The sequence below is a fragment of the Oncorhynchus nerka genome, linkage group LG9a (genome assembly GCF_034236695.1).
Source record: "Oncorhynchus nerka isolate Pitt River linkage group LG9a, Oner_Uvic_2.0, whole genome shotgun sequence".
NCBI lineage: Eukaryota > Metazoa > Chordata > Actinopteri > Salmoniformes > Salmonidae > Oncorhynchus > Oncorhynchus nerka.
This window is the reverse complement of record NC_088404.1, coordinates 17,586,082-17,611,002: the sequence shown is the minus strand read 5'-3', so window position 1 is coordinate 17,611,002 and position 24,921 is coordinate 17,586,082. Positions and strand designations below refer to the sequence as shown.

At 41.1% G+C, this 24,921-nt stretch overlaps 2 pseudogenes; both read left to right on the top strand.

Moving 5' to 3' along the window:
• Positions 1-22,268, top strand: part of LOC115122399 (cortactin-binding protein 2-like) — a 171,573-nt pseudogene extending 149,305 nt beyond the window's left edge.
• LOC115124430 (aggrecan core protein-like) lies at positions 18,844-24,440 on the top strand (annotated as a pseudogene).
• The last annotated feature ends 481 nt before the right edge of the window (positions 24,441-24,921 follow it).

Here is a 24,921-nt window from a genome sequence, read left to right as displayed (position 1 = left end):
GTGTGCTTATTGGTCATAGTATAGTTAGTATGCTTATTGGTCATAGTATGGATATAGTTAGTATGCTTATTGGTTAGTATGGATATAGTTAGTATGCTTATTGGTCATAGTATGGATATAGTTAGTATGGATATAGTTAGTATTGGTCATGATATAGTTAGTATGCTTATTGGTTAGTATGGATATAGTTAGTATGCTTATTGGTCATAGTATGGATATAGTTAGTATGGATATAGTTAGTGGATTATTGGTCATGATATAGTTAGTGTGCTTATTGGTCATAGTATGGATATAGTTAGTATGCTTATTGGTCATAGTATGGATATAGTTAGTATGCTTATTGGTCATAGTATGGATATAGTTAGTATGGATATAGTTAGTGTGCTTATTGGTCATAGTATGTGTGCTTATTGGTCATGATATAGTTAGTATGCTTATTGGTCATAGTATAGATATAGTTAGTATGCTTATTGGTCATAGTATGGATATAGTTAGTGTGCTTATTGGTCATAGTATGGATATAGTTAGTATGCTTATTGGTCATAGTATGGATATAGTTAGTGTGCTTATTGGTCATAGTATGGATATAGTTAGTATGCTTATTGGTCATAGTATAGATATAGTTAGTATGGATATAGTTAGTATGCTTATTGGTCATAGTATGGATATAGTTAGTATGGATATAGTTAGTGTGCTTATTGGTCATAGTATGGATATAGTTAGTATGCTTATTGGTCATAGTATGGATATAGTTAGTATGCTTATTGGTCATAGTATGGATATAGTTAGTATGCTTATTGGTCATAGTATGGATATAGTTAGTATGGATATAGTTAGTATGCTTATTGGTTAGTATGGATATAGTTAGTATGCTTATTGGTCATAGTATGGATATAGTTAGTATGGATATAGTTAGTATGGATATAGTTAGTGTGCTTATTGGTCATAGTATGGATATAGTTAGTATGATATAGTTAGTATGGATATAGTTAGTATGCTTATTGGTCATAGTATGGATATAGTTAGTGTGCTTATGGTCATATAGTTAGTATGCTTATTGGTCATAGTATGGATATAGTTAGTATGCTTATTGGTCATATGCTTATTGGTATAGTTATGGATATAGTTGGTCATGGATATAGTTAGTATGCTTATTGGTCATAGTATGGATATAGTTAGTATGCTTATTGGTCATAGTATGGATATAGTTAGTATGGATATAGTTAGTATGCTTATTGGTTAGTATGGATATAGTTAGTATGCTTATTGGTCATAGTATGGATATAGTTAGTGTGCTTATTGGTCATAGTATGGATATAGTTAGTATGCTCATTGGTCATAGTATGGATATAGGTAGTATGGATATAGTTAGTATGCTTACTGGTCATAGTATGGATATAGTTAGTATGGATATAGTTAGTATGCTCATTGGTCATAGTATGGATATAGTTAGTGTGCTTATTGGTCATATAGTTAGTATGCTTATTGGTCATAGTATGGATATAGTTAGTGTGCTTATTGGTCATAGTATGGATATAGTTAGTATGCTTATTGGTCATAGTATGGATATAGTTAGTATGCTTATTGGTCATAGTATGGATATAGTTAGTATGCTTATTGGTCATAGTATAGTTAGTATGCTTATTGGTCATAGTATGGATATAGTTAGTGTGCTTATTGGTCATAGTATGGATATAGTTAGTGTGCTTATTGGTCATAGTATGGATATAGTTAGTATGGATATAGTTAGTATGCTTATTGGTCATAGTATGGATATAGTTAGTGTGCTTATTGGTCATAGTATGGATATAGTTAGTATGCTTATTGGTCATAGTATGGATATAGTTAGTGTGCTTATTGGTCATAGTATGGATATAGTTAGTATGCTTATTGGTCATAGTATGGATATAGTTAGTATGCTTATTGGTCATAGTATGGATATAGTTAGTGTGCTTATTGGTCATAGTATGGATATAGTTAGTATGCTCATTGGTCATAGTATGGATATAGTTAGTGTGCTTATTGGTCATAGTATGGATATAGTTAGTATGCTTATTGGTCATAGCATGGATATAGTTAGTATGCTTATTGGTCATAGTATGGATATAGTTAGTGTGCTTATTGGTCATAGTATGGATATAGTTAGTATGCTTATTGGTCATAGTATGGATATAGTTAGTGTGCTTATTGGTCATAGTATGGATATAGTTAGTGTGCTTATTGGTCATAGTATGGATATAGTTAGTATGCTTATTGGTCATAGTATGGATATAGTTAGTGTGCTTATTGGTATGATAGTTAGTTAGCTTATGGATATAGTTAGTGTGCTTATTGGTCATAGTATGGATATAGTTAGTATGCTTATTGGTCATAGTATGATATAGTTAGTGTGCTTATTGGTCATAGTATGGATATAGTTGTGCTTATTGGATATAGTTAGTGTGCTTATTGGTCATAGTATGGATATAGTTAGTGTGCTTATTGGTCATGATATAGTTAGTATGCTTATTGGTCATAGTATGGATATAGTTAGTGTGCTTATTGGTCATAGTATGGATATAGTTAGTATGCTTATTGGTCATAGTATGGATATAGTTAGTGTGCTTATTGGTCATATGCTTATGGATATAGTTAGTATGCTTATTGGTCATAGTATGGATATAGTTAGTGTGCTTATTGGTAGTATGATATAGTTAGTATGCTTATTGGTCATAGTATGGATATAGTTAGTGTGCTTATTGGATATAGTTAGTGTGCTTATTGGTCATAGTATGGATATAGTTAGTATGCTTATTGGTCATGATATAGTTATGTGCTTATTAGTCATAGTATGGATATAGTTAGTATGCTTATTGGTCATAGTATGGATATAGTTAGTGTGCTTATTGGTCATAGTATGGATATAGTTAGTGTGCTTATTGGTCATAGTATGGATATAGTTAGTGTGCTTATTGGTCATAGTATGGATATAGTTAGTGTGCTTATTGGTCATAGTATGGATATAGTTAGTATGCTTATTGGTCATAGTATGGATATAGTTAGTGTGCTTATTGGTCATAGTATGGATATAGTTAGTATGCTTATTGGTCATAGTATGGATATAGTTAGTATGCTTATTGGTCATAGTATGGATATAGTTAGTATGCTTATTGGTCATAGTATGGATATAGTTAGTGTGCTTATTGGTCATAGTATGGATATAGTTAGTGTGCTTATTGGTCATAGTATGGATATAGTTAGTGTGCTTAGTTGGTCATAGTATGGATATAGTTAGTGTGCTTATTGGTCATAGTATGGATATAGTTAGTGTGCTTATTGGTCATAGTATGGATATAGTTAGTATGCTTATTGGTCATAGTATGGATATAGTTAGTGTGCTTATTGGTCATAGTATGGATATAGTTAGTGTGCTTATTGGTCATAGTATGGATATAGTTAGTGTGCTTATTGGTCATAGTATGGATATAGTTAGTGTGCTTATTGGTCATAGTATGGATATAGTTAGTGTGCTTATTGGTCATAGTATGGATATAGTTAGTGTGCTTATTGGTCATAGTATGGATATAGTTAGTATGCTTATTGGTCATAGTATGGATATAGTTAGTGTGCTTATTGGTCATGATATAGTTAGTATGCTTATTGGTCATAGTATGGATATAGTTAGTATGCTTATTGGTCATAGTATGGATATAGTTAGTATGGTCTTATTGGTCATAGTATGGATATAGTTAGTATGCTTATTGGTCATAGTATGGATATAGTTAGTGTGCTTATTGGTCATAGTATGGATATAGTTAGTGTGCTTATTGGTCATAGTATGGATATAGTTAGTATGCTTATTGGTCATAGTATGGATATAGTTAGTGTGCTTATTGGTCATAGTATGGATATAGTTAGTATGCTTATTGGTCATAGTATGGATATAGTTAGTGTGCTTATTGGTCATAGTATGGATATAGTTAGTATGCTCATTGGTCATAGTATGGATATAGTTAGTGTGCTTATTGGTCATAGTATGGATATAGTTAGTATGGATATAGTTAGTATGCTTATTGGTCATAGTATGGATATAGTTAGTATGGATATAGTTAGTATGCTTATTGGTCATAGTATGGATATAGTTAGTGTGCTTATTGGTCATAGTATGGATATAGTTAGTGTGCTTATTGGTCATAGTATGGATATAGTTAGTATGGATATAGTTAGTATGCTTATTGGTCATAGTATGGATATAGTTAGTGTGCTTATTGGCCATACTATGGATATAGTTAGTATGCTTATTGGTCATAGTATGGATATAGTTAGTGTGCTTATTGGCCATACTATGGATATAGTTAGTATGCTTATTGGTCATAGTATGGATATAGTTAGTGTGCTTATTGGTCATAGTATGGATATAGTTAGTGTGCTTATTGGTCATAGTATGGATATAGTTAGTATGGATATAGTTAGTATGCTTATTGGTCATAGTATGGATATAGTTAGTATGGATATAGTTAGTGTGCTTATTGGTCATAGTATGGATATAGTTAGTGTGCTTATTGGCCATACTATGGATATAGTTAGTATGGATATAGATTAGTTGTGCTTATTGGTCATAGTATGGATATAGTTAGTGTGCTTATTGGTCATAGTATGGATATAGTTAGTATGCTTATTGGTCATAGTATGGATATAGTTAGTGTGCTTATTGGTTATAGTATGGATATAGTTAGTATGCTTATTGGTCATAGTATGGATATAGTTAGTATGCTTATTGGTCATTGTATGGATATAGTTAGTATGCTTATTGGTTATAGTATGGATATAGTTAGTATGCTTATTGGTCATAGTATGGATATAGTTAGTATGCTTATTGGTCATAGTATGGATATAGTTAGTATGGATATAGTTAGTATGCTTATTGGTCATAGTATGGATATAGTTAGTATGCTTATTGGTCATAGTATGGATATAGTTAGTATGCTTATTGGTCATAGTATGGATATAGTTAGTATGCTTATTGGTCATAGTATGGATATAGTTAGTGTGCTTATTGGCCATACTATGGATATAGTTAGTGTGCTTATTGGTCATAGGATGGATATAGTTAGTATGCTTATTGGTCATAGTATGGATATAGTTAGTATGCTTATTGGTCATAGTATGGATGTAGTTAGTATACCAAAAGTTCCTGGATGTCGTACTAAATTCGCCAAAATACAAAAGTATACAAGCAGTGCACACTATTTCAGTTTTAGGGCCCGTAATGCAATTCTTCAGAAAATGGGCTAACAACCTCTGTTAGGGCAAGTAAAATGGTCAGAGTGAGGTGTTCTCTCATTTGTGTCTGGAAGTAGCTAGCAAACATTAGCCAGTTAGCTTAGGTGCTTCATTGCAGTTGTGAGGTCAGAACGCTCGGCTCAACCCTACTCCTCGGCCAGAGGAACGTACAGTGTGCGCTCTGAATTTACGAAGGTCCAGAGCGCACTTTGGCACTCCAGATTGAATTTACGAAGACACCTGAAGTCGTATAATGTCATTTGTTATGCTAACAAGCTAGCAAGAGGTTTTATAGCAACAACATCTACTTCCGGGAAAAAAAAGGTGAAGCGCTGAGTACGCTCAACTGAAAGGATCCTGTTTGTTTACAGTATACTAAAATGAACAAATAGTATATAGTGTGTAGTATATACTCATTAAGTATGTAGTATACAGTATGTTAGTATGGGTATTTGAACACAATGAGCTCATACACACACGTACCACGCACGCGCACACACACATGCACACACTACCTATTGCAGCTAAGATTTGAAGCCTTTCTGTCATGTTTGATATTGTTCTGCCATTCAAGGATCATTGATATATAAACAGTACTGAAGGTTAACTGTTAAACCTACTATTATCATGTCATGTAAAGGAGAAGACAGAGCGAGCACAGCACTGAGAAATCAATGGTTACTTCTCTCTCCGCCTCTCTTACCCCTGTCCCCCTCTTTCTTCCCCCCCCCCCCTCTCAGACTGCGTTAACCTGCTGCTGACTTCGGGGGTGTCTACTGATGTTTCTGATTTAAATGCCTTTACACTTTGCCACCTCACATGGACACCACAGGTTGGTCCACAACACAACTAACCCCTGTCAATCACTGCTATATACAGCAGCCTCTTTAACCTTTTACTGGGCTGAACCAGGGTCACACAGTGTGTTTCTTGGTAGTCTTAAACAAGTCTACTTTGAAACAAAAGTATACACCTTACAAAAAGAAGACATGTCAGATACAGAGTTGAAATACATTATAATTTTTCGCTATTCTGTGGTATCCAATTGTTAGTAGTTACTATCTTGTCTCGTCACTCAACTCCCGTACGGGCTCAGGAGAGATGAAGGTTGAAAGTTACGCGTCCCCCGAAACACAACCCAACCAAGCTGCTTCTTAACACAGCACGCATCCAACCCGGAAGCCAGCCGCACCAATGTGTCAGAGGAAACACCGTGTACTGCGGTTAGCATGCACTGCGCCCGGCCCCCACAGGAGTCACTGGTGCACGATGAGAGAAGAATATCCCTACTGGCCAAACCCTCCCTAACCCAGACAACGCAATTGTGCGTCGCCCCACAGCGGTAGAAATATATGACATTTTGAGTTTACATACCAATATAACATTTTATCACAGAAAACTGAAATGTAACAAACCCATTTGACATAGAAACAACAGATTTTCATTGTTTTTAATTACGAAATATATGAATAACATTCCACCCATTACACCAAACAGGTGTAATGGTCATTGACTGCAGGAAAGGGCCACTGTCTGGCTCCAGATAGAGCCGCTGTCAGTAACTGTTGGCTCAGTATTTGTCCCTCCAATAAACTGACAGAAGTGTTTCTCAGATATTGTAACACATACAGCTGTCAAATATGTCACTGAAAGTGTTACATATCATAGTGTTACTGTACATGTTAAATATAGTGTCCTCTCCGTGTTTGGCTGGTGGCTCCGAGTAGAAGGGCATAGAGAATGATAGAGGACACTAGGGTCCAAAAGCTAGTTTTAGCATGGGCAGCGCCATTGAGGACTTGCACTATTTTGAAGTAGTCAACCGGGTGAGACTTCCTTTGGGTTAAGGAAGGATCACAAGATTTCATCCGTGTCATCAGGAGGGATCAGCCAATGAATTATACTTGTGAGCAAACATTCTATAACTGCAGGTGGCAGTACCTAGGTACCCGTTCAAACAAACACACTGCAGGTGGCAGTACCTAGGTACCCGTTCAAACAAACACACTGCAGGTGGCAGTACCTAGGTACCCGTTCAAACAAACACACTGCAGGTGGCAGTACCTAGGTACCCGTTCAAACAAACACACTGCAGGTGGCAGTACCTAGGTACCCGTTCAAACAAACACACTGCAGGTGGCAGTACCTAGGTACCCGTTCAAACAAACACACTGCAGGTGGCAGTACCTAGGTCAAACAAACACACTGCAGGTGGCAGTACCTAGGTCAAACAAACACACTGCAGGTGGCAGTACCTAGGTACCTGTTCAAACAAACACACTGCAGGTGGCAGTACCTAGGTACCTGTTCAAACAAACACACTGCAGGTGGCAGTACCTAGGTACCTGTTCAAACAAACACACTGCAGGTGGCAGTACCTAGATACCTGTTCAAACAAACACACTGCAGGTGGCAGTACCTAGGTACCTGTTCAAACAAACACACTACAGGTGGCAGTGCCTAGGTACCTGTTCAAACAAACACACTGCAGGTGGCAGTACCTAGGTACCTGTTCAAACAAACACACTGCAGGTGGCAGTACCTAGGTACCTGTTCAAACAAACACACTGCAGGTGGCAGTACCTGTTCAAACAAACCTAGGTGGGTACCTGTTCAAACAAACACACTGCAGGTGGCAGTACCTAGGTACCTGTTCAAACAAACACACTGCAGGTGGCAGTACCTAGGTACCTGTTCAAACAAACACACTGCAGGTGGCAGTACCTAGGTACCTGTTCAAACAAACACACTGCAGGTGGCAGTACCTAGGTACCTGTTCAAACAAACACACTGCAGGTGGCAGTACCTAGGTACCTGTTCAAACAAACACACTACAGGCACGATGCACCATTTCAGTTTGTTTACCAGTAAACAAACCAAATTGAATACATCAACATGGAGATGCCCTCAATGGTGCCGTCCATGGTCTTACGCCGCTGTGTGGACACCCAAGAAACAGGAGCCGGGATGCCTTTTCCTTTATGTCAGCAGTGCTGCGCTGGGCACACATTGCCAGGCCAGGGCCAATAGCATGCTCTGTTGAGTGTGGAAATTGAAGAAAGGCAGCTGAAGTAGGCCTTAATCCTGTCCCTGGGCAGAGCATACAGTATATTACCAGAGCTACAGTAATGTATAGTCATGTATTCTGTGTGTGATGTGACAGTCAGCGTGCCGATCGCCTTTCCCCCAATATGATTTGTTTTACTATCCTTCTGGGGACCAAACAATTGATTCCTAGTCAAAATCATATTTACCCTAACCCCAATCATTTTTATTTTACTAGGACAATCAGTTAAGAACAAATTCTTATTTTCAATGACGGCCTAGGAACAGTAGGTTAACTGCCTTGTTCAGGGGCAGAACGACAGATTTGTACCTTGGGGATTTGATCTTGCAACCTTCTGGTTACTAGCCCAATGCTCTAACCACTAGGCTACACTGCTGCCCCCGCTGCCTAACCTTAACCCCAATACCCAAAACCTAACCCTAACTCCTAAACCTAACCCCTAGCCCTAACCCTAACTCCTAAACCTAACCCCTAGCCCTAACCCTAACTCCTAAACCTAACCCTAACTCCTAACCCTAACTCCTAAACCTAACCCCTAGCCCTAAACCTAACCCCTAGCCCTAACTCCTAAACCTAACCCCTAACTCCTAACCCTAACTCCTAAACCTAACCTCTAACCCTAACTCTAAACCTAACCCTAACTCCTAAACCTAACTCCTAGCTCCTAACTAACCCTAACTCCTAAACCTAACCCCTAGCCCTAAACCTAACTCCTAATCTGACTCCTAAACCTAACACTAACTCCTAAACCTAACTCCTAGCCCTAACCCTAACTCCTAACCCTAACTCCTAAACCTAACTCCTAACCCCTAGCCCTAACTCCTAACCCTAACTCCTAAACCTAACTCCTAGCCCTAAACCTAACTCCTCCTAAACCTAACATCTAAACCTAACTAATCTAAACCTAACCCTAACTCCTAACCCTAACTGCTAAATCTAACCCCTAGCCCTAAACCTAACCCCTAGCCCTAACTAACCCTAACTCCTAATCTGACTCCTAAACCTAACACTAACTCCTAAATCTAACCCCTAGCCCTAAACCTAACCCCTAAACCTAACCCAAGGGGGGGGGGGGGGGGGGGGGGGGACAGCCAACGGGCCATATCCGGCTCGCCGGGAACTTCAATCTGGCCTGTGAGATTACCTAAATTACCATTTAATTTTTATTTTTTCCTTTTTTTCTCTCCAATTTTGTGGTATCCAATTGGTAGTCTTGTCCCATCGCTGCAACTCCTGTACAGACTCAGAGAGGCGAAGGTCTAGAGCCATGCGTCCTCCGAAACCACACCAATGTGTCAGAGGAAACGCCATACACCTGGCGACTGTGTCAGCGGGCATGCGCCCAGCCCGCCACAGGAGTCGCTAGAGCACAATGGGACAAGGAACCCGGACAACGCTGGGCCAATTGCGCTACTCAGGAGGCCCCCCCCAAATTGATTTTAACAAACAATTGGTCCCCCAAAAAATGCGTCCCTCCGTTGAATTTCAAAATCTCGATGTGGCCCTCGAGCCAAAAATGTTGCCCACCCCTGCCCTAAACCCTAAACCTCAAAGCCTAGTTGTAACCCTAATCTTAAACCTAACCCCTGAGCCTAAAATAGCCTTTTTCCTTGTGGGGACCGGCTAGATGTCCTCACTTGTCCATGTTTTACTTCTGGTCCCCACAAGCATAGTAAAACCAAAAACATACACAAAGACCTTAATTGGCCTGCCTCAACTAAACATCCTCAGAGCAGTACTGTATGTCTGCTCTCACAATACAGAGAGAGGTTGACAGTTTGACAGCACAGAGATGTTCCCAAAACCTTTAATAGTCGCAGAGTTTCACTACATCTATGTGTATAACCCAACTTCTTCTCCTGTGTGTCCCATGTCCAGGTGTGTGGAGGCCCTAGTGTTCGGTGGGGCTGATGTGGACCAAAGGGCCATTGGGGAAGACCCCTCTGTTCATGGCCAGCAGAGCCGACAGGCTGGACTGTACCAGTGCCTTGGTCAACGCCGGGAGCCACCACCGTAAGTCACCACCTGGCCTATTTTGTCCCATAATGTCCCCAACTGGCCCCAGCTGTTCTCAGCTGTGCCCTGTTGTCCTCTGCAGCCCCCCCCCCCCCAGTTCCCCTGTTTTCAGACTGTCTGTTATTGTCTGTCTAATGACTCACTCTTTTGTCCTCTCATTTACTCAACTGTCTGTTATTGTCACACTCAGGACTGTTTTTGAACAAACAATCAAGATCCCAGAAAGCTACTGGGTTTTCAAGTCTGATAGGCGAGTCGTGGCGTCCTGTCACTAGAATAAATACCCTTCAAAACACTGTTTCCCTCCAAGGGAAATCACTATTACATTTGCATCACAACACAAGGACCTTTACAACATAGCATAGGACCAGAAACCAACAGAGCCTTTTTTAAATATAAAGTCTGTGATCATGGTTCAACACATTTCACATATAGGTTTCCTGTGTCTCTATAGCAACTATATGGCATATGACTAATTGTTCTTGACAATGATTTATGAATGTGTTTTGTTTAGTTTTCTAGTTAGTTCCGTTATAATTGGTGACTCCCCTCTGTGAATAGCCACCACATTGTTGTCCCTGGGCAACTACCTACTTACACAGCTCCACTGGGCTATTTTTGTCATATCACATTTGTAGAAATTATATTGACTAATATTGCACAGAAAGCATTGCCAATTTTGTGTGAACAGGTTTGAGTGTGTGTAGGTGGATAATTTCTTTGTGTGTGCATGCGCGTGTGTGTGTGTGCGTGTGTGTGCGTGTGTGTGTCCCAATGCTAATATGTGTGTGTGATCCACAGGACAGCTGCAAGGCTCTCCACGAGGCATTCAGCTTGGGACATGTAGACACTCTGCGGCTCCTCCTCTGCCACCCTGCCCCTGACTGTACCCACACCATGACCCTGACTGCAACCATAGTCCTGGTCCTGCCACGATCCCGGTCCTGTCTAGCACCTTGCTCAACCAGGATAACTGTGAGGGCTGGACCACTGCACACATCACTGCTGCCAGGGGCTTCAAGGTACTGGGACACTGATCATGTACGGTTGTCTCAGACATATGGAGGTATACTGAATAACGTACAGTACTATACATATAGACTCACAAACACACCATCAGGAACTTCTCTCTGTATGGTTTAACTGACTTGCCTAGTAAAATAAAAAATAAATAGTGGGCTAGTCAGGATATTCTTTAGAGATAGTGGGCTAGTCAGGATATTCTTTAGAGATAGGATAAAGGATATCCCGAATAGCCCGCTATCTCTAAGGGATATCCCGACTAGTCCGCTATCTCTAAAGGATATCCCGACTAGCCCGCTATCTCTAAAGGATATCCCGACTAGCCCGCTATCTTTAAAGGATATCCCGACTAGCCCGCTATCCCTAAAGGATATCCCGACTAGCCCGCTATCTCTAAAGAATATCCTGACTAGCTCGCTATCCCTAAAGAATATCCCGACTAGCCCGCTATCTCTAAAGGATATCCCAAAACAGAGAGAATGCATGTTGGTCCCCATCTCAGGCAGTGAGCTGAGTCTTGTCTGTTATTTTAGACGTATCCTCCAACCAGAGCCAAGTTTACCGAGGTGTTGCGGCCTATTTTGAGCTGTAACGCAACACGGTCCAAACAGCTGCTGTCCCTGACCGCCTCCTGATTCAAGTTTGAATTTCCCCTTGTCAGCATGATGGAATGGATGGCACCCAACGGAATACCAAGCACCCAGCGACTCCCTGCTGAACCGAATCGCTTATATAAATGTGAATCTTTCTTATTCTCTCTGATAAATCGCTCTTACAGTGTAAGTTGATTCCAGGGGAATCACTATGGGAAGTATGGGTCTTAAGAAAAATTGTTTTCATTTGATTCACTGAATGAATCACCGGCCCTCTGTTATCTCTCAACGTTACTCACTATTTAATTGGACATTTAGGCGTAAATAGTAGATGAATAGCAGGCTGTAAAATAAAACAAACTTTTTTTTGTTAAGAATACAGTTTTGTCTTATGAATGACTGTCAATAAAGTTTAATTTAGTTGTATTCACATTCACAGGTAAAAGCTGAATTGCAGTGACTGTTGGATGAATCGTTTTGGAAATAATTGACTCCTTGATAGCTGATTATTGATATCGGGGCTCTTCCTGGCATTGCAGCTGGTGTAGCAAAGGTCATAGACCCACACACACACACACACACACACCCATACACACACACACACACACACAATCTTCTCTATCACTCTGTTTCTATTTTTGTATCACACACATCCTTACACAGGGCAGCTCTGTTGGATGACACTCGTCCCTGGGTCCTGTCCAAAGGTGTGACCGGGCCAAGCTGGAGAGGGCTGGGCCACGAGCCTAATTGATCTTGGCCCAATCACAACACACCACACTCACACTGAGAGGCTGCCCAAAATAAACACACACACACGTTGGGCTCTAATTCAATCCACATCGCGGAAGTTCAGCTTTACAACGTGATTGAAATTTAAAGGCAATGTTCCCGCTTTAGTGGAGACTGCATTCACAATAAACACTGAATATGTCGACTCAGTCGAAAATTACCATTAAGTTTATATTGCGGAATCTGTCAGTATTGAATAGAGCCCTTTTGTCACGTTCTGACCTTAGTTCCTTTGTGATGTCTTTGTTTTAGTATGGTCAGGGTGTGCGTTGGGTGGGCAGTCTGTTCTTTTTTCTATGATTTTGTATTTATGTGTTTGGCCTGGTATGGTTCTCAATATGAGGCAGCTGTCAATCGTTGTCCCTGGTTGAGAACCATACTTAGGCAGCCTGTTTTCACCCTTGAGTTGTGGGTGATTATATTTTCTGTTTAGTGTGTTTTGCACCTGACGGAGGGAGCTGTTTCGGTTGTGTTTTTTTGTTTCTTTGTTTGATGTTGTTCAGTTAAAATAAATAAGATGAACAAATACCACGATGCGCTTTGGTCCTCCGATCCTTCCTACTCCTCCTCGTCAGAGTCGATTAGTATTTAATATATTTCTCCAAGGAGGCAATTTCCCGGTCACATTGTTTGGACAAACTCCCCAATGTGTCCTGTCTATGAATGACTAATCTAATCTGGGTCCTGTCTATGAATGACTAATCTAATCTGGGTCCTGTCTATGAATGACTAATCTAATCTGGGTCCTGTCTATGAATGACTAATCTAATCTGGGTCCTGTCTATGAATGACTAATCTAATCTGGGTCCTGTCTATGAATGACTAATCTAACTAATCTAATCTGGGTCCTGTCTATGAATGACTAATCCTGGGTCCTGTCTATGAATGACTAATCTAATCTGGGTCCTGTCTATGAATGACTAATCTAATCTGGGTCCTGTCTATGAATGACTAATCTAATCTGGGTCCTGTCTATGAATGACTAATCTAATCTGGGTCCTGTCTATGAATGACTAATCTAATCTGGGTCCTGTCTATGAATGACTAATCTAATCTGGGTCCTGTCTATGAATGACTAATCTAATCTGGGTCCTGTCTATGAATGACTAATCTAATCTGGGTCCTGTCTATGAATGACTAATCTCGGCACCCAGAACCAAATCAACTATTCCAATATTAATGCTGTGTCATGACTCTCCTGTGAAGATCTGAAGGATCAGGTTACAGTGGGTCTGCTTTAGAGCGTGCTCTCTCCTGTGAAGATCTGAAGGATCAGGTTACAGTGGGTCTGCTTTAGAGCGTGCTCTCTCCTGTGAAGATCTGAAGGATCAGGTTACAGTGGGTCTGCTTTAGAGCGTGCTCTCCTGTGAAGATCTGAAGGATCAGGTTACAGTGGGTCTGCTTTAGAGCGTGCTCTCTCCTGTGAAGATCTGAAGGATCAGGTTACAGTGGGTCTGCTTTAGAGCGTGCTCTCTCCTGTGAAGATCTGAAGGATCAGGTTACAGTGGGTCTGCTTTAGAGCGTGCTCTCTCCTGTGAAGATCTGAAGGATCAGGTTACAGTGGGTCTGCTTTAGAGCGTGCTCTCTCCTGTGAAGATCTGAAGGATCAGGTTACAGTGGGTCTGCTTTAGAGCGTGCTCTCTCCTGTGAAGATCTGAAGGATCAGGTTACAGTGGGTCTGCTTTAGAGCGTGCTCTCTCCTGTGAAGATCTGAAGGATCAGGTTACAGTGGGTCTGCTTTAGAGCGTGCTCTCTCCTGTGAAGATCTGAAGGATCAGGTTACAGTGGGTCTGCTTTAGAGCGTGCTCTCTCCTGTGAAGATCTGAAGTATCAGGTTACAGTGGGTCTGCTTTAGAGCGTGCTCTCTCCTGTGAAGATCTGAAGGATCAGGTTACAGTGGGTCTGCTTTAGAGGTGCTCTCTCCTGTGAAGATCTGAAGGATCAGGTTACAGTGGGTCTGCTTTAGAGCGTGCTCTCTCCTGTGAAGATCTGAAGGATCAGGTTACAGTGGGTCTGCTTTAGAGCGTGCTCTCTCATAGAGTGGGAAGTTGGCTGTTTTATGACGGTCGTAAATACCGAAACTCCTTTCCCCACTGCCAAAAGGAAAGTTGAAAATGCCTTTGTTACCACAGAGAAAGACTTTGCAGTACGATAACCTCAAAAGGTTTTCTAATGTAACAATATTTCTGTATTCCAACCAGTTGGAATGGTCCGTGGGTATTTAAACAATAATCATGTCCAACATTTACTGTGTGACGTTATAACGGAAACATTGTAACTTTAAGAGCTTTCACAATGTATTTCTCAGATTTGCATCTACATGTTGTGAAACTACTTCTCACAAATATAAAGATGAAATGTATTTTAGCCTCCAAAAGGAGAATAGTCTTTCATGTAAAGTTTTTCCCAGTCAGTAACCACGGCCACGCAAGCACATTGGGACAAAAGGGATGGAACCGCCCTGCTTATAAAGGACTCCTGACAACATTTACATTAGTTAAAAACGCAGGCACGGGAGTTCCCACGTTAAAATGGCTGGAACTCTGAAACTTTCAACAGAGAAGAACTACTACTTATGTCAAAGAGACCCACGGTCAGCCAGACGCCACGAATGTGTAAGAAATCTACAAACGAGTCAAGATAAGTCGACGAGTCCCCACGTTGAAATGGCTAAACTCTGAAACTATCGATCACTACTGAAGAAGTAAATCCTAGACCGTGACCTTTATCAGTCCGCAGCTGAAAATATACGTAAGTCTAGGACGAGAATACCGACAACGGCGGGAGCATCTACTCTAAGAGAACAACTCTAAGAACTACAGGGTACGTTGACATATCCATTATAACAGAGCTACAAAGGACACAGCGACCAGAGTTAAACAAACAGAGACTCTCTGATGAACTAATATCCAGCAGACGGACCAGCGATTGCAGAGTGGGACAGCAAGACCTACACTCGTAAATATGTAAATTGTACATTTATTTTCAAATGTTCATGTTCAAGGTATTAGCAATTTCTATGAGTGTAGTTATCAGCACTAAGTTTCCCGCTCTTGAGCTGTCCCACCCCTTTCCTTTGTCTACCAAGCCGTCATATCAGCTTAGCCCACTAGGGACTTTCCTATCATGTCAGTAACCAATGTATGACCAATTGTGTGTGTTTTTATGTAATTCTATGATTGATTAGTTAGTAAATAAAATAATTAAGCCAATTTGTATATCGCTGATTCCTGATTTATGTTAGGGTTCGTGCAGATATCCAAGGGTGTGCAACGTTCAGTAATGAGACTGATGAGGTAAAAATACATTAATAAGTGACTGTAATCGATAAAATATGAACATTTCGGAAGAGTTAAGTCGGGAAATAAATACTCTTTAAACATTTTCCCGTGGTGCCCCGACTTCCTCGTTAATTAAAGTGACATGATTAGTTTAATCGTGTTATTAAATGACACAGAGAATTGATTTGGGAATATATAGTCTTCACATTTAATGATAGTCAACGCTATGACAGCTGTCACAAGAGAAAAGTGAATGATTGGCTCGTTACATAGAGTCTGAACCGACGGAGTGAAATCTAGTCTAGCCAGGGGAAAGATCATCCAGTCTGTCTGAGCTCAGACAATGGAGAGGAGGGGTCTGTCCTCAGTTTAACACGTCAAGGGGAAACCATCTGTGGGAATTCTGCCGGAGCAACCGCTTTATCAAAACACAAGGACAAGAGAGTAAGGGAGGGAATCCCTAGTGAAGGGTGGGATGAAAGAGAAAGAGAACAGTGGAAATGGGGATGCATTATGGATGAGATATGGAAGGAGGGAGGGAGAGAGTTTGGCATATTTAGAGAAATATGTCTGGTTTCTGTGTCAGTGAAGATCAGCACCCCCGATGGGTTTTGGGTTTGTTTTCGTTGTCGCCTGTAAGGGAGTGGGTGTGTGGGTGGGTGCACTCTGTGTGTGCTTACAGAACCTTTTAAAGTATTAATTGTGTAAATGTGTAATGTTGAAGTAAAGTTGTCTAGACACAGTATGTGGAGGTTTAAGTTTTTGTGCTGTATTTATTGTGTTTTTATACAGTGTGGTGCTATTGTTAACGTGTGTGTGTGTGTGTACCTGATTCGGGTCTTTATTGATTTCCTATCCACCCACTGCCAGAGTGTTGTAGTGTTGCCTGGGAAGCTTTAGCTAGCTGTTTCTCTTTCTGCTGTGTAATACTGGCTGGCTCATTTCCTGTCTGCTTAGAACACTGTGTTTTGACAGCACAGGGAAGATTCCTCTAGTTTCTGACACTGAGACAGCGTAGCTGAAATTTAAAGCACTGTCAAACACTGTGTGTGTTCATATGTCTGTGTGTGTGTGTGTGTGTCTTCATTGAATTAGACCGCTGCGCCACTCGGGAGCAAATGTCTATGTGTCTGAATTGAACGGTAGTGTGTGTGTGTGTGTGTCTGTTTGTCTTCATATATCTATGTGTCTGCATATGAGTGTGTGTGTGTGTGTGTGTGTTGTGATTTGCTCATTTCCTGTCTGTTTTTGTGTTTCTTGACAGGCCTGTCAGAGTCGTGCCTTGATGAGCTGGCCCTGGAATCCCCCATGCCTCTTCAGCTGCATCCCTCATGCCTCTTCAGAACTACATCTTCCTGGTACACACACACACACACACAAGGAAAGAGGAGAAGTAGAATATGATTATATGTATTCACAAAACAGGTCACTTGGATTTTGGGTTTAGTATTTTTGTGCCCTCTACTGGCCACATGTATACTGGCCAGATATTTTGGGGAATGAGAATGTGGCTGTGTCCTAATTATCTGCCTTTCTCCATAAGTGTGTCTGAAACTGCTTGCTAATAAAGGACAGGATAGAAAGGACGCTTAGTGTGTCACTTTGTGTTATGGGCCGTAAGGGGACCTGTCAAGAGTACCTAGCCAATCAGACTTCCCTCTGCATCAAGATGAAGCAGGAGTCTGTGGGTGTGGCCTGTGACATCTGGGTGGAGGTGGACAGGGGTCTGACTAAATAACATATGTTGGACACCTTCAACTGTGGTAAATAGTATTTCTAAATGTTGTTATAAAACTAGAGTTATACTTGCCTCATTCTGTTCAGTAATCTTGGATTATGCTGCTCCATAAGGTCAGTCACAGGAAGACACTGCTCCCTTAGGAACAGATCTAGGATCATCATCCGGACCAGAAAACACAAACTGACAAAACTAAGATCCGTGATTGTGGGCGACTTCATTCTGTTATTTCTGTATCTGTGTTAGTCCAGGTGGCTGGCCCGGATCTGGAACATAGTGGAGGTCCTTCACGTGGAGTAGGCCATCGTCTCCCGGCTCTGGAACATAGTGGTGGTCCTTCACGTGGAGTAGGCCATCGTCTCCTGACACTGGGCATCACCTAGCAAACACCACCTGAGCTCAGGCCAGCGAGCGGTGGTCAAGGCTGCTCTCAGTATCCTGGTCAACAAAGCCGTCCTGCAGGGATGCCCTTTGCCACGGCACGGTGGGTACACATTACACTATTGCCTGAATTAAACTATAGGGCCGACCCGACCTGTAATGGCTCAGCTAGTTTCTTTTCACATTGTCCTTTCCAGCACGGGTCCAGCAACTATGGTGGATGCGTTACCAGGCCAGCTCAGTACAGCTCGTCTTGCTTGGATCGGTTTGGCCCTATAGTGTTCATCTGGGTTGAATTTGTGTTTGTCTTATGTATTTTGGATTGATGGATGATAGGTAGACTGCTTGTTTGCCTGGTTGGGAGGAAGGTAGATTGGTAGTTGTATAGCTGGACAGAGAGAATAGTTTAATAGTCCTAAATGTCCATGTGTTTCCCTCCTCATCAGAGATTAACAGGCACCTGTTGAAGTTCCAAGGTGGGACCTTCCCTCTCTCAACCATTGGCTCCTGTAAAGGGGGCGGCGGCAGGAAGGGGTAGGACAGTAGCATGTGGAGATGAGGCCAATACCAGCCCGCGAAAGAAGGGGAAACCCCGCCTCCAACTGGAGCTGTGGAGATTCTCTCAGAGAAGGTAGGATGAATCAGTGTTTTTCACTACTGTTGTAAAGTTTACCCTACCTTTTGAGTTTGAATAGCCATAATGGTTATTCATGTTGTCCTTTTCTTGCCTGCAGGGTCATTGTCCAGCGCTGATGTCCTCTTCATCACCAACGGCAATACTCCGAGGTCAGTGATGTTAACCTGAGCCGTTCATTTGACACTTTTGGGAAGTATCCATTTAGTATTTTTCTCCAGTAAAATGAGTTTATATGATGGTGCACTAGTATGTTATTTATATCATGTAGCATGCTGTGTTCTAGCCTCTATGAAATGTGACCGGTGCCTAGATTTGGTCTTAAGTAGCAAAATGTTTTTTTTTAAATATTGGATAAAAGTAGAGACTCAGAGCTAGAAAATAGTTGAGGGACAATGGGAAAGTAATTCTGCTTTGAAAGTTGATAAACTTGTAACCTCACCGGAGAGCTCTTCTTCGTCTACACCCATTCAGGATCATTCACACCCTCTTAAGCCTTAACCCCACCCATCTCTTTAAGGATTCACACATGTGAGGTTATGTACTAAACAGAGTGAGTAGTTTAGTAAACAACCAAAGATTTCAAGACTAAAAGTGGTGAAAGTAGTAGCCTACAATAAGGAAACTCCAGGTAAAAATACACTTTATCCAACCCCTTGGCCTATATCCTAATCTGACTTTGGTGCAGGTCATGTTGTTCTTTACATTACCGTCTCTGGTAAACACACACTATATCAAATAATATATACGTTTATTTGTCACACAGGATACAGAAGGTGTAAACAGTACAGTGAAGTGGTTACTTGCATAGTACCAATATCAAAAACAGAAAGTGTCCAGATAAACAAATTGTATAAATATTTTATCATTATTAGATGATGCTTATCAGACACACTTGTCTAAATTGATGGGTCATGTGAAGGAAATGCCATAACCTCCCCCAGCCACATCTAGCTAGGTGGATGGGTCACTATTGTCTAGACATGTACACAGAAAACATCTTAATTACATTGATGGGTCATGTGAAGGAAATGCTATAACCACCCCCAGCCACATCTAGCTAGGTGGATGGGTCACTATTGTCTAGACATGTACACATGTTCATGAAAAATAAAAGATGGCTGTAATCACCCCCAGCCACATCTAGCTAGGTGGATGGGTCACTATTGTCTAGACATGTACACATGTTCATGAAAAATAAAAGATGGCTGTAATCACCCCCAGTCACATCTAGCTAGGTGGATGGGTCACTATTGTCTAGACATGTACACATGTTCATGAAAAATAAAAGATGGCTGTAATCACCCCCAGTCACATCTAGCTAGGTGGATGGGTCACTATTGTCTAGACATGTACACATGTTCATGAAAAATAAAAGATGGCTGTAATCACCCCCAGACACACCTGGCTAATTTGATGGGTCATATAATCATCTGGTTTAGTGTTGTAGACATGTAGCTTGCTAGCTAAGCAATGAACCGGCATAATCCCAACTCATACTACTACCAATACAAACATTGTCATAGCTGTAGTATGAATCTGCAAGTAGCTAAAGCGAACCAACTAGGTTCAATGTTAGCTAGCTAACATTAGGCTATAACTAGCAATGCAAATGGATTTCTGATTCAATAACATTTCTACACAGCTCGAACACGTAACGTTATTTAGCGAGCCAGCTAGCTAACATGTGCTTTAACTTGCAATGAAAATGACCTTCTGACAAAATTATAAACTTTTAATATTTGAAAATGTAGCTAGACTCTTACCCGTATACATGGATGAATGCTTCACCGCAGACTGGAACCATTTAACTTGTTTGGCCAGCGTTGTGTCAAGTCACTCCGGTTCACATTGACCGTGGCATGTGCAGAAAATAGCCCATCACTTTAAGTAACTGATCTGTCGAGATCACCTACTAAATTTAGGGCATTGATGTTGTTGCGAAAAGTAGCAAAACTTTTGTAGTTCTCGATTGGCTAACGTTCTATTGTTAAATAAGTACACGGTGGAAAGGACTATCAACACATACTGAACAGCTCATGTTATAGACTGAAGCATTCTACATGACAGACCAATACAAACTCATCTCCCGGCATGTCCAGCCCATCAATTATACCAGCCAATCATGGCTAGTGGGAAGGTTCCTGACTTTGTCCATTGCTAAACCAACTAGGCTCGTAATTTAACAATGGTATTCGAATTTACGGAAGGAATACAAGTTTGTTATTAAGGCACATGAAAGTTCACGTTTCAGAAGGCATTTCTACAGTTTGATAAAAAATAAATGTTTGCATTCAAATGCCTCTCCTTTGAGGTAGTGACTTGTGACATACACCTAGTTTCCTGAAACGTGTCACAAATGTGTGATAGAATGGAGTATTGCTGAGACCATCCAGCAGGGGTCAGTGTAGTGTAGTGTTCTGATCTTGTACTGTACTGATGTTGTACTGTTCTGTACTGTGATTGTACTGATGTTGTACTGTACTGTAGTGTGATTATACTGATGTTGTACTGTACTGTAGTGTGATTGTACTGTACTGTATTGTAGTGTGATTGTACTGAGTTGTACTTTACTGTACTGTATTGTAGTGTGATTGTACTGATGTTGTACTTTACTGTACTGATGTTATACTGCACTGTACTGTAGTGTGAGATTGTACTGATGTTATACTGTAGTGTGATTGTATTGATGTTGTACTGTAGTGTACTGTAATGTGATTGTACTGATGTTGTACTGTACTATAGTGGGATTGTACTGTACTGTACTGATGTTGTAGTGTGATTGTACTGATGCTGTACTGTAGTGTGATTGTATTGATGTTGTACTGTAATGTGATTGTACTGTAATGTGATTGTACTGTAGTGTAATTGTACTGATGTTGTACTGTAGTGTGATTGTACTGATGCTGTACTGTAGTGTGATTGTATTGATGTTGTACTGTAGTGTGATTGTACTGATTTTGTACTGTACTGTAGTGTGATTGTCCTGTAGTGTAATTGTACTGACCTGAGCCCTAGGACCATGCCCCAGGACTACCTGACATGATGACTCCTTGCTGTCCCCAGTCCACCTGGCCGTGCTGCTGCTCCAGTTTCAACTGTTCTGCCTTATTATTATTCGACCATGCTGGTCATTTATGAACATTTTAACTTCTTGGCCTTGTTCTGTTATAATCTCCACCCGGCACAGCCAGAAGAGGACTGGCCACCCCACATAGCCTGGTTTCTCTCTAGGTTTCTTCCTAGGTTTTGGCCTTTCTAGGGAGTTTTTCCTAGCCACCGTGCTTCTACACCTGCATTGCTTGCTGTTTGGGGTTTTAGGCTGGGTTTCTGTACAGCACTTTGAGATATCAGCTGATGTACGAAGGGCTATATAAATAAATCTAATTTGATGTTGTACTGTAGCGTTGTGTGATTGCAGTGTTGTAGATGGGGACCATGTGAGTCTGTCTCTGTGTTCTTACAACAAGACTGATCTGATCAGAGAGTTACAGACCATGTGCTCCAGCAAGTCAGAGCCAGACATCAGCAAGGTACCATGCACACACACACACACACACACACACACACACACACACACACACACACTTTTTCTCTATCATTCTCTTTCTCACACACATACCATGAGGTTGACCTTTTCTTCCGGGTGTATTTCTATGTGTTGCAGATTGCTCAGTCCAAGGAGGACTTCGTCTTCTCTGGCTCTCCAAATGGACAATCACCCCACCGCAGGACCGACCATGAAGCAAACGCTCTACCACAGATGGTGAGAAAAGTGCAGTCGGTTATGAGGCTGTAGTATTGAACACAGATGGTCAAAAGGAGGTTTAACCGAACTAAAGCACTGGTTATGGTTTACAGGCTTTTATTCCAGCTTTGCACTAACTCAACTAATTCACCTCACTTAGTGCAGGCCTAGAACAAAAATGTGAACTGTCTGGTGGTCCCCCATTAGAGGGTTGGGAAACACTGGTAAAGAGGCCCTAGTGCTTATCTGTCTGTCTGTACCCCTTTATAGAACGGCAGCCATCACTCCAACCCCATCCCTGCCTCCAACCCCATCCCTGCCTCCAACCCCATCCCTGCCTCCAACCCTTTCCCTGTCTCCAACCCCTTCCCTGTCTCCAACCCCTTCCCTGCCTCCAACCCCATCCCTGCCTCCAACCCCTTCCCTGCCTCCAACCCCTTCCCTGCCTCCAACCCCTTCCCTGCCCCCAACCCCTTCCCTGCCTCCAACCCCATCCCTGCCTCCAACCCCATCCCTGCCTCCAACCCCATCCCTGCCTCCAACCCTTTCCCTGTCTCCAACCCCTTCCCTGCCTCCAACCCCATCCCTGCCTTAGGTAGCCTCTTGCAAGAGGTGATCGATGTCCTACCCATATCCCAGCTCCCTGTCTCCAGCAGCAGGGGACAGCAGCCACTAGCCTAGCAGCAGCAGCAGTGCCTCCGCACCACGAACACCCACTACGACCACTAACTGCAACGCGAACAGAACTGAACCAAGCAGCAGCAGCAAAACAAGGCAGGCCCCAACCAGACACAACAACAATGAAAACAACCAACAACACAAGGAAATCTCGATCCTACACCGAGACCTGCATGAAAACAACAACCATACCAAGTACTAGATGAACTCCCTTTCTCCTCTTTTCCTCTTCCTTCACCTTCCTTTCTTTCTTTCTTTCTTCCTTTCTTTCTTTCTTTCTTTCTTTCTTTCTTTCTTTCTTTCTTTCTTTCTTTCTTCCTTTCTTCTATCCTTCCTTCCTTCCTTCCTTCCCACCACTCTGCTTTGATCCCTCCATGTTGTAAAGTTAGGGTTAATGACGACCTTTTAGTATTTGTACTTGTTATCTGTACTTGTTACACTGTATAACAATTGTGTACTTGGGGACCATAGTTTTATGATATTATACAGTATTTAAGTATTGAAAGAAGTTTAAAAAAAGAAAGAAAAGAAATTCGCAGGGAATTATGTCAAAAGAAAAAGAAGTACTTAAAACAGGTTTGACCTTTTGGGGTGAAAGAATAGAAACAGGACATTTTTAGCTATTACGTATTTTCGAAAATTCAAGTGTTTTATGTTTAAATAGTTGCAAGGTTGGTTTAAATACTGTTGAAATGAATAAAGGTTTTACCAAATATTTGTAAATAAGAACGATTAGTAAAATGAATGGTATATAGATTGGTGTATGTGGTATTAAGCTTGTACAGTGAAGAAGTCAAAAAGAAAAGTGGAAGAAAAAAGACCTTGTATATATGTCTGTAATAATAGGAGACTTCCAAGTGATTGGAATGTGGCAATAAGTAAAGATAATTGCAAACACGGGACATTTTCTTTCTTTTGACTATGAACCATAAATAAATACTTTAAACTACCCAGAATTCCATCCATCGATTCACCTTTGACCTCTAAGTGGAGCCCGATATAAATTTCAAAGCAGCACGTTTTGTTATTTTTTTAAATTTATTTTTAAAAACGTTTTATTAATTTATTTTGGGAGGGGGGATGTGTTATTTTGAATGGCCATTGTTGATTTATGTACAGGATCTATTTTAGTCAGTCTTTGATGTTCTGTATGATAGCTGTCTGAAGTTTAAAGAAATGTCCTGGTTCCTTTAAGCACAACCATTAAAACTGCACTGTCAACCCCAAGTCCTCCACCTCTTTTCTTCTTATACCAGACCACTCTCCACTGAGAATTTAAAATAAAAAACTTGTGAAGGCTTCATAGAGCATACATAAAGTACAAGATGCTTCACAAATGATTTATAAAGGAAAGCAGTAACACTTTACTTCAAGACTGCAGGTGTAATTCACCATAACTTGGGTCATGTTAATGGGAGAAAGTCATGGAATTAAAAACCCACCTTAATTACACAGAAGGCATGTTTATACCTGGTGCTAACATGGGTCCTATGTCCTGATCTTGTCTACATTCTGATTGTGTCCATTTTTCCAGAAATGTGTCTACAACACATGGCATTAAAATTCCTGTTATCCATCCACTGTGTCTGCATTTTGACCAGATATCCTGGTCCCTTCCTTCATGCAAATTTCACACCTATTCTTTCAAAATAATATTTATTTATTGTAAGACTTATATTGATGTAATCAATCAATGGTGCCACCTGTC